The sequence below is a fragment of the Gavialis gangeticus genome, unplaced genomic scaffold (genome assembly GCF_001723915.1).
Source record: "Gavialis gangeticus isolate Ggan-Ray unplaced genomic scaffold, GavGan_comp1, whole genome shotgun sequence".
Lineage (NCBI taxonomy): Eukaryota > Metazoa > Chordata > Crocodylia > Gavialidae > Gavialis > Gavialis gangeticus.
The window spans coordinates 201,653,832-201,663,818 of NW_017728992.1; the positions used below are offsets into that span (position 1 = coordinate 201,653,832).

The 9,987-nt window shown below is 39.8% G+C and overlaps 1 protein-coding gene across 3 annotated transcripts in view; it reads right to left on the reverse strand.

The window, feature by feature from the left end:
• AGO2 (argonaute 2, RISC catalytic component) overlaps window positions 1-9,987 on the reverse strand; it is a 95,851-nt gene that overhangs the window by 85,750 nt on the left and 114 nt on the right. The gene's annotated exons all lie outside the window — the stretch shown is intronic.

Sequence of the window (9,987 nt, forward strand, 5' to 3'; positions counted from 1 at the left end):
TGCAGGCGGTTCCCCTCCCCAGCCAGGCTGCAAGGCCATGTCTCAGCAGCCACTGGCTCCAACTGGGGATATTTTTTTTCCCCTGGAAATTCTGTGCAAAATTGTGAGAACCATTTTTGCAGTGTTCATGGAAACTGCCATTTGTCACGGTTTCTTTGAAAAAAAAAAAAAATCACAAAAATCACAATTTAAGTAGATCCCTATCTGTAACAGAGCAGTACAACCCCATGCTCCATCTGGCTTTCCTGGGCATGTATTCTAATCATTTTTTTTTTAAACCTATCCGAGTCATTAAAAAAAAAAAATGGCGCTCCAGCTTCCCTGCAACAATGGAGATCAGTCTTAAAACCTCCCAACAAGAATATTAAACCAATCCCTACCAAAATATGCCGCTCTTTCCTCCTTTTTAAAATGTCAGTTGGAGAGAGAAAATTAATCCACCAGTTTCCCTTTAGAGCACTCCTCTAAACTTTTTACTTGTATTCAGTAATCTAACACTTGAGCGCTTCCTAAGCACCTGTCCCACAAAGCTTCTAAATGATATGACCTCATTCCGATCTTCTGTACTGTACTAATTTATACCTGCAAACCAACTTGTTTAGGGCAGGAACAGGAACATGTGGTCCTGTTTAAACAAGTTTCTTTTCACTGTTCTCATGATTACCTTGTTCTTTTACCTGCTGTTACATCTTTGTTTTTCCTCTCTCTATTCTCCCACAATACCTAATGTTCCATTGTGTAACCAGAACTGAATCTGAAATACCTGAGGAGAAAGGTCTCCTGATGAAGAGCCCTAAAACATTTTTAAAGTACCTCTTGTAAATCATGGTTTCTGCCTCAAAAACCTACAGACAGCAAGAGAGGACCATAAACAACACAGGAAAGGTCAGTCGAAGACCTGTAAAACCACAATTAGTAAGGTAGAAACACATCCTGATAGTTCAGGCACCACTTCAGTTTCTCTAAATGTAACTGCGGATTAGAAAAGTACTGAGAAACAGGCACAGAAGACTCTAATAATCCCGTGAGCACTATTATCTTGAAAGGCCAATTTATAACCAGTTGCCTATCTGTGGGGCATAAGGACAAATGTCTAGTCTGGAAATTTTCTCTAGACAAGGTACACACATTAATGGCATGGCTCCACCTACACCAGCCAGCCAAAGCTGCACTGCAAACCAGCATATACATAAGCGAAGAAAAAAAAAAGGTAAACTTGAACCAATGTGGTTAATCAGTCTTAAATGTCGCTGCTCCTGGCAACAGTAGGAACTGCTAACAATTTTGGTTTTGTTTTGTTTTTTTTCAATTAATAAAAAGGGGAAGAGGGGAGAAAGTGTTGGTAAATGTATAGCTGGTGAGAAAAGATGCAACTGGTGAATATAGAAAGCAGGCATTTGCATCAATCCCCCCATACCCCTGATCCATAAGCTTTTTTATAAAATTTATTTTATTTTACTTTCACTCTTCCTTCTCATCTTATTCTATTCACCAGAGTTTGAAGGCAGAGGAAAATAGCCACAGGTTTGTGTATTTACTGAAGAGACACCCGTTAATTATTTCACCACAAGGTTTGCATTTGCCATCAAATTCAGCCACATGGCTTCCTTTTGTACCAGCAACATAAGTGTTACTGGCTGCTTACATGGGAAAAAAAAAAAACGCACAACAGCGCTTGGGCGCAGTGCATGCCCAGTTGGACCCAGTTCACCCAACATCTGTATAGATCAGAAGCTTCAGCAAGGCTTTTGAGCACTTTTATCTAACAGCTGATTGAATCAGCTATTGGGTAAAACACCCAAAAGCCCCGCTGAAGCATCTGATCTATACAGATAATGTGGAGCTGGGTCAAACTAACCAGATGCCTCTTCTGGTAAAAGTGCCACCCCCCCACGCCCCCTCCCAACCTCCTCCCATTCTGTCAGCAGTAACATTGAGGCCAGAAGCTAATAAATGTTTCTCTACACAGTACTATACTTCCGGCCTAATTTTTTCTAGCTTATCACGAAATAAAGCTTGATAGCACATACTGAGTTTCGGTTACCACCTTCAAAAGAATTATACTTCTACTTTCATTATACCATAGGGCTTGTTCACATACGACGCTATCCTAGTGTAAGCATGACAGGCCTATTGGGGTGAAACTTCCTACATATGACACAATTAAACCAAAGTACTATAACCATTTTAACTTTGGGCTTAGAAAAGACTGAAGTTTCAGGACATACTTCTTAAAGAGTTTGTTTTTTTCCTAATTTTTAATGTTTGATATTGAATTTTTCATATTGATCAGGTATTATTCGTTTCTCACACCATCCAATACAAAGGAGAATACACCTGAACAAAATTATACTTAACATATAGGTTCAAATTCACACAGATGAAAATGCAAGTAATAATTCATATTGAAGTTAGCAGGAATGACACAGGTGAGACAAAATGCATCACAAACACAACTGAACTGCCATGTTAAATGGTTAAACCTTCTAGAATTCGGTACTTGAAATATGCCAGTTGCCACTGTGCTATTTGTACGTTACTATTTTGCTCATAAAGCATAAAGACTTGCTGAATTACAAGACTCTATATATCAACATTTGATATCTGATTATATATCGCTTCCTGTTATTTATGTTTACACAACTAGTCATTACACAACAAAAAATACCATTTTAAAGTAAATTTCTTAAAATTAAAGCAAACAATTTCAGTGAAAGATTTAAGGGTAAAAGTTTCAGAAACACCTCAATAACACTCCCAAAAGTAATCCAAAACCTTAAGGTAGTCAGTGACACTCCCAAGTCATCCATGAAAATTAAGTTCCAGTTTCAAGAGTGCCGCAGACCTATTGCTCCTAAAGGACTAAGGCACTTCTGAAAATATTAATTTTAACTTTACTTCTAATAATATTAGAATATCTCCGCATGAAACAAAAACAGAGTCTAATTTAGGGTCTGAAATTTCTCGGATATGCCAACAGAGGTTCACACTGTTCAACTACAGTACAGTTTTGTGTTTGTTTAATATTCTGAGCCAATTTTAACTATTCATCCTAAAAGCAAACTTGGTTTTGAGAAAGCAGCACATGATTTGCACATTTGCATACAGGGAAACACCACAGTACTCAAAAGCATCTAATTTTTGTGCTTCCTGAAACAATTATTTTCAAGGGCCCAAGTTCCCCACATGAGAATGTGAAAGAGCCTTATGGTAAATCTCTTTGGTTTCTGTTACACTCCAGCACAGGAAACAGAACTGACTAACTCAAAGCAGATTATTACGTTTTCAAACCTAGTTTTGGTTAAAAAAAGTCATATTTATTATGCCCAACTTGTTTTTACTCAACTCCCATGTATTGCATCTTTTCATAACAGTAATATGCAACTTTACATGTTTATATATGCATGTGGATGACAACTTTTGCCCAGTGTTTCTACAATGAACAAATTAACTCATCGAGTTTCATTTTCACATCCGCTAAAACAGGTACGGATACAATCTCTCAAAGCGACTGTTTTCAATTTTCTTAACCTTCCAATTTCAATATGACAAGACCTAGACACGGTGTAGGCTTTTTTCAGAAAGTGAAAGCTTCCATTTCTGGACCAAAGGTGGCTTCTGAGGCAAATTCTGTCATCTTAACATTACAAAAAAATTAAATAAAAATACAGGGTCCTCACAATAGTCTAAGAATTAGCAAAGGTAAAAAAAGTGTTTCTGCAAAGGTGCAGCACTGCTAAGTCATACAGTTCACAAAGTCTTGTGTATTAATCTAAATCAGGGACGAGCAAAGTGTGGCTGGCCAAATGACTGGATCCAGCTTACGGGCAGGCACCCACGGGGTGAATGGATCCAGCCTGCAGGCAGATGGCATCTCTGGCTGACATGTGGTGCTGGGCAGCCAGGGTTGCTTCTGGCATGCCAGGCATATTCTCTCCCCCTGGGCTGGGGCTGCCACCAGCGCAGAAGCATGAACCCACCTGCATGTCCCCTCCTGCCCGCCCTGCAGTCTGGACCTGACAGTTGCCAGCTGCACCCACAACTGTCCAAAGCCAGCCGGCAGGTTTCAGGTAAGGGGGAAGAGAGTAACATGGCATGCTATAGCTGCAGGCGGGTTTAATCTTCTGTAAAGGTTGTAGCTTGTAGCTGTAGCATCTCCCACCCACCGCCAGCAGCAACCCAGAAGCTGTTGACCACGTTTGGGCAGTTGTGGGCATGGCTTGCAGCTGCCAGGTCTGGACCCATGTGCACTAAAGCTCTGGGTGTGTGGACTCCAGCTGGGGGGGGGAGGGCACATGTTAAAAGCTCTGGGCAGTTTCAGGCTTCTGCATTGGTCGCAGCCCTGTGAAGGAGGAACGGGAGCCAGCATGGGGGAGGGAAGAGGAGACATGTGCACCATCAACCAGTCACCAAAACTCATTAAAGTGAACTGCCAGTCCAAACCAATGCTCACCCCGATCTCAAAGCACATTCTTAACTAGTACACAGTTTAAATCACAGATAGTACATTTATCTCTGCAGATGAAAAGCTACTATCCCAAATTTACCCCAGCCAATGGAATGACAGCATGCTGGTGCCAGTGCTAGACTAGGAAAATGAGAGAGTGTGGTCAATTCTGCACTGTCAAATGAAGTGCGCTAGCAACTCCCTTATTCAGATGCCCCCCCAATTCTACATGTTGTGGACTTCTTATGGAAGGTGTTAAGACAGATCAAAGTCCCACCCCACTTTTCAAAGCTGTCACTGGCTCAAATAAGCTTTACACTTGTTGCATTGACAGCCAAAACTTGAAAAGGCTACAGGAACTTCAAGAAGACTGAACAGTTAGTCACCTTGGTATTGCCATGAGAGAAAAATATGTCCACAGTCTGAGCTAGAGCCTACCTTTCCATCACGTCCTTCTCTCATCATGATAAGTTCTGAACTAGTTCTAGACAAAGAGAGCTAGGCAGCACTGCAGACAGCTCAATGAAGACAGCTAATGTAGAGACAGCAGTAGTGAAAGCTAACAAGATGTTGGACTGCATCAGAAAGACAGCACGGATTATAATACTATTCCTACTGGCTTTACTTTAACCACCTATTGTTGACTGCTGTTTTCAAAAATATCTGGCAAAAAAAAAAAGTGTAGAAATAACCTGTTAGCTCATCTTTCTCCCAATCATTCCCCAAATATTTGGGAAAAGCAGGTATTTGGTGTTGGCATTTTAAAACTTGATTCATATTCAGGTTGGTTATTCTTTCTGGAAGCAATGAAAAAGCCTGGCCACTGGGTACAGCTTGGCTTGTGGTTTCTTGGTTACATCAGAAATGCTTACTACAACTGGACAATGGAAAAAATCCAAAGATCTACTGAAAGATGTCTAAAAGGACAGATGTGTAAGATACAAAAGAATGAATCATGATGAAGAGATCAGACCAAGTTCTATTAACTGTATCCTCAAGCACTGAAAGAAGATCAAGAAAAATCAGAGGAAGTATCAATGACAAGGAAGTGATAAACAAGATGTTGAATGAAACAACGTACATATTAGGCATTAACATGACATGAACACATTAAAAGTTATGCTAGGTAGGCAAACAGCATTGACAATATCCCCTCACATTTCAAGGTAAAGGAAGTGGATAGAAAGAAACTTGAAGCACTTGTTAATGAATCCTACGGAGGATGGGTTACCAAACTAAACAGACCAACAAGGCAATTACAAAACTATGAATCCAGAGTTAATAGGTATTAATATAGCTAGGTGTATGTAGGTAGAATTAAAGTTATTGTTATCTCTGTTTTACACAGTCATTTCTTTTAAAGCAGCCATATATACCTGTCCAAAAATGTACACCTAAAATTACTATAGCAAAGACATTAGAGAAAGGACATGAAAAATGATCCCAGAGGGCCTCTTGTTAATCCATTTGATGGAACAAGGTACCTATAAAACTCGCAAGCTACCCATCTGTGCACAGTACATGTCAGAAGTGGAGCATGGCGGTGAAAGCACATGGATTATGTGAATCCTGGAGCTGACCCACTTCTACAACCAATTAGTTAAAGCTGCATGAGGGTTTTCATACTAACCCTGTCTCAGGAAGTTATAAACTACTGGAAAAATTTCACATTTTAGGCTCCATGGTTTCTGCCCTAATGCAAGACTTTAAAGCATAAGCAGGTCCTTCTGCTCTTTTTGGAGTAAAGAGAATAAGAAATTCTTATCACTTAAAAAAAAAAAAAAAAATCAAGTTCTAAAGAGTGCCCGACTAGTGGTTGAAGTATGGGATAGAAACAGTGCATGTGTATGGTACACTGCATGTGTATAGTTTATGTGAACAAGCATTTAATTATGCATCTGAAGTCAGTTAAGCAGGATGGCCCACGCTTACGTGGCTAAAACTTAAGGGTGAGTAACAATAAAAATACATTGCAAGGATGGTCTTGGCCCCTGCAGTGGAAATTGGAAGAGCTAATGTATTCTTGTCAAGTGGCCTAGGAGGCAGCCCTAGTCAGAAGTGACGGCAGCAAAGGGGTCTCCCCTACAGTCATCCTAAGCACTTGTGGAAGGGAAGTTCCAACCAACTTATTCTCTACAATGTGTGACAAAAGACAGTCTGTAAGGTGCACCTTACAGACTAACTGAATCAGAGATGCATACGTTTTTATGAGCAACCGCTCATTTTGTCAGATGCTATGAAAGGATGCGAATGTTCTTTTATAGCATCTGACAGCTTTCCTAAGCAACACCTCACTTTGTCAGATGTTATAAAGGGACATGCAGAGAGCTTATGCATCCATTCAGGAAGGCAAAGCGCACCCTTACCCTGCTTTCTGCCTGACTTCAGACTGACATGGCTAGCAACCTCTCTCTACAACGTGTGCGACTCCAGTAGGAAGTTTCTGAAAGGCCCACAGGGATTCAGAGTCCTTCACAGTTGCATTCTTTTCACTTTTTATCTCCTCTTCCTTCACTTGAAAAGTTGATTACAACTAAAAACGCATTATGGTTGCATCCTTCCAAAAAACAGAAGAAAATGCATGTTAACCAGAAATTCTGCCCTCTTCTGTGTAAGCACTGCATTACAATCATCTTTCTATGTCATTTACCAATACTGTACAACATATTTTTCCTGCTACTTAAATGCAAATGCTGCAACCTGCAACTGTATATTACTAAGTATGTCATAATCTGTGTGCAGCTTTACAAATTAATCCATGTTACCATATAACATTCGAAGCATCATCATTCAGCCATCTCTGATTCAAGGTTTGATGACACAATCAAAAGGATTTCTCTATGGAAATCTCTTTACTAATCCTGTTTCATGACTGACCCATCTACTCTTCTATGTTCTTTATCCACACTCTTAAGTGCTCCAGTCCTTCCTCATCCATGCATTATTGTATTCCACAAGCAGTCCCTTCCTTCTCTAATCACCAAAAATGGCCAACATTTTTTAATTTAATTTAAGGTCCCTTGTCACTGCAGTCTTATCTAGCACCCAGTCACAGATTTTTTTTTCTGTCCAGGGAAGTCTCACTGTAATTCAAGAAGGCTGCACTGAAGCATACATGAATATAACAGCAAGTCTGGCATACACAGGTCCGCTGAGTTTGTGCTATAGCAACTACTTCATACTTTGAGCTGTGCTTAAGGCTATACAGACTGTTGAAAAATTATAGTACAAGTGTTGACACCACAGGGGGAAAAAAAAGCCCAAGTCAAATGCATATTAGTCTGTACAATGAAGACCACAACATAAACTTTAAACAGTGCTATATATTACTATAGTAACAAATTTAACACTATCGTAACACATACTGAGACACAGGATAGCCATTATGTCTGTTACTTCCTCATTTACACCTGGCACTACTGAAGTTCTCAATGCAATTTGTTCTTTAGATTTAAAGCAATGCAAATTTTGCAATGGATATGAAAAAAGACAGCTGACACTATTTAGGGGCAAGCATAACAATCCTGACACTCACAGAAGAAATAGTTTGATTCCAGGTCAGGCAAATCTGTCTATTAGAATTAGAAGATGAGAACCAGCATCATCCCATGCTAGTCCATCCAGGTAAAACCTTCAACTCTCAAGTCAAAGACACCCATTTTCTTCATTCTCCATCACTTCAAATTCCAAACAAAAAAGGCCAATGAGTATCCATCTCTGCAAGGTGAGGGGCCATGGACTGCACCTGTGCACTCCTCAGCCTGTAAGTGCTGTGGTTGACTAGATGTCCCTCGTGCTTCACCACTCTACCAAAAACAGACACCGGATACTTTACTTTAAAGAGCTCTCCTAGAGATAAAATGAAGCCTTGTTCTGTGGCTGCAGAGGCACGGGCAACATGCTCTTTTCAACCTTAAGTATTTCAAGCTTGTCAACGTTATGCATGTTCATCACTCCGTGCAAAGACAACGGACTGCGGAGGTATTCCAACATCTACTCCAAAAGATACCACTTCTCCGATCCACTGTGCAGGACCAGTGGATCAAAGCAGCACCTTCTGAAGTAACAGTTGCAGCAAACAGCTTGTCTTTCTTTCCTCAATCTGCTACTGAGTGCAAACCGCAAATGTGAATGATCTGGATTCTACGCATCCGAATTAGGATATAAAACCAGATTCTAACCAGTCACACCAACTGACTGAAAAACCTGAACTGGTGAAGACATTTACATAAGGTGAAAAGCAAATATGAGAACCCCTAAGGTATATTGCCAAGTTGCATTAAATAAACTTGGCGATATACCTTAGGGGTAATAAACTTTTAATAAATTAAAATAATAGCAGAATAAAGCAACCCTTTTAGGCATTATTATAGGTTTGTTAATACCAAATGAATGGTAATAACTTACTTTTTTATACTCCTAGAAACACAGTGACTCATAAGACAGAACCTGGTAAAACTGATTTTCTCATATTTGGAAGTAATAAAAGCATAAAGTTCATCCATTCCTTTTTCTTCTGCAAGCCAAGCCTGTTGTAAAAAAATCAAACTCTTCAAACACTGCATCACCAACAGGGAAAAAGACGCTCAGGTGAAAAGCAGAAAGCAAAAGAAAAAAAAAACCATACATCATGTAAGTTTTACAATTTGTTTTTAAGGACTTTTTAGGAGGCATCAGGGCACTCTAGAAAAAGTAGAACTATTACTAAATTCAGGCATTAAACTAGCTACATGTTTTATTATCAATTAATCTAAAAGCATTCAGCATCTTATTTAAAACTGCACTATAGTCCATTGGCTTCAGTCAGCAGATATCTACAAATGTTTTATCTTTTTTGTTTCGAGGTAAATTTGTAAAACAGTAGAGATAAAAACCTTAGCCCATGTATAATACTTGTGCAAGAAAAATGAGTACGAGACGACACAGTAGTTTCAAACTTTGTCAAATAACTGTACTATTATAAAGTTAAGAGCATACCACCGTGAAAAGACGATAGAAATTAAAGTCCCTCTTTACAACAAGCTTTTCTTTCTTTTTTCCCCAGAAGAGATTAGGAAAACAATTAGATGAACATTAAGACTGATTTGATGCCTCTTGTTCAGACTTCCTTAATTAAAGATTCTCTCTCTCAATCTAAGATTACATTTTCATGTTTAGTATCAACCAAAACATAGTCGGACGTGAAATCCAAGTATTTTTACGCTGCTCTGAGAAACAAAAAACCCCGGTAAACCGAGAGATGAACTTGGCAGAAGAACAATGCCACATCGATCTGAGCGGCACAGCCCGAGAGGCCAGAGGAGCAACGGAGTTTGAGAAGTCAGATAACAACATGCATGTTGATACGGCAGCTGCAACATCTCACGGACTGGACTGCAGCGAGGACACATGCTGATGAAGATGTGGCAACTGCATGTGCGCCTTAGCCTCTTGACACTCGTGTCCAGCAGCAGGGTAGCACTGCCCAGTACGCCGCTAGCCAGCGAGCGAGCTCAGAGCGATCCCAGCTCCTGTTCTTTCTTTTTTTTTTTTTTTTTTTT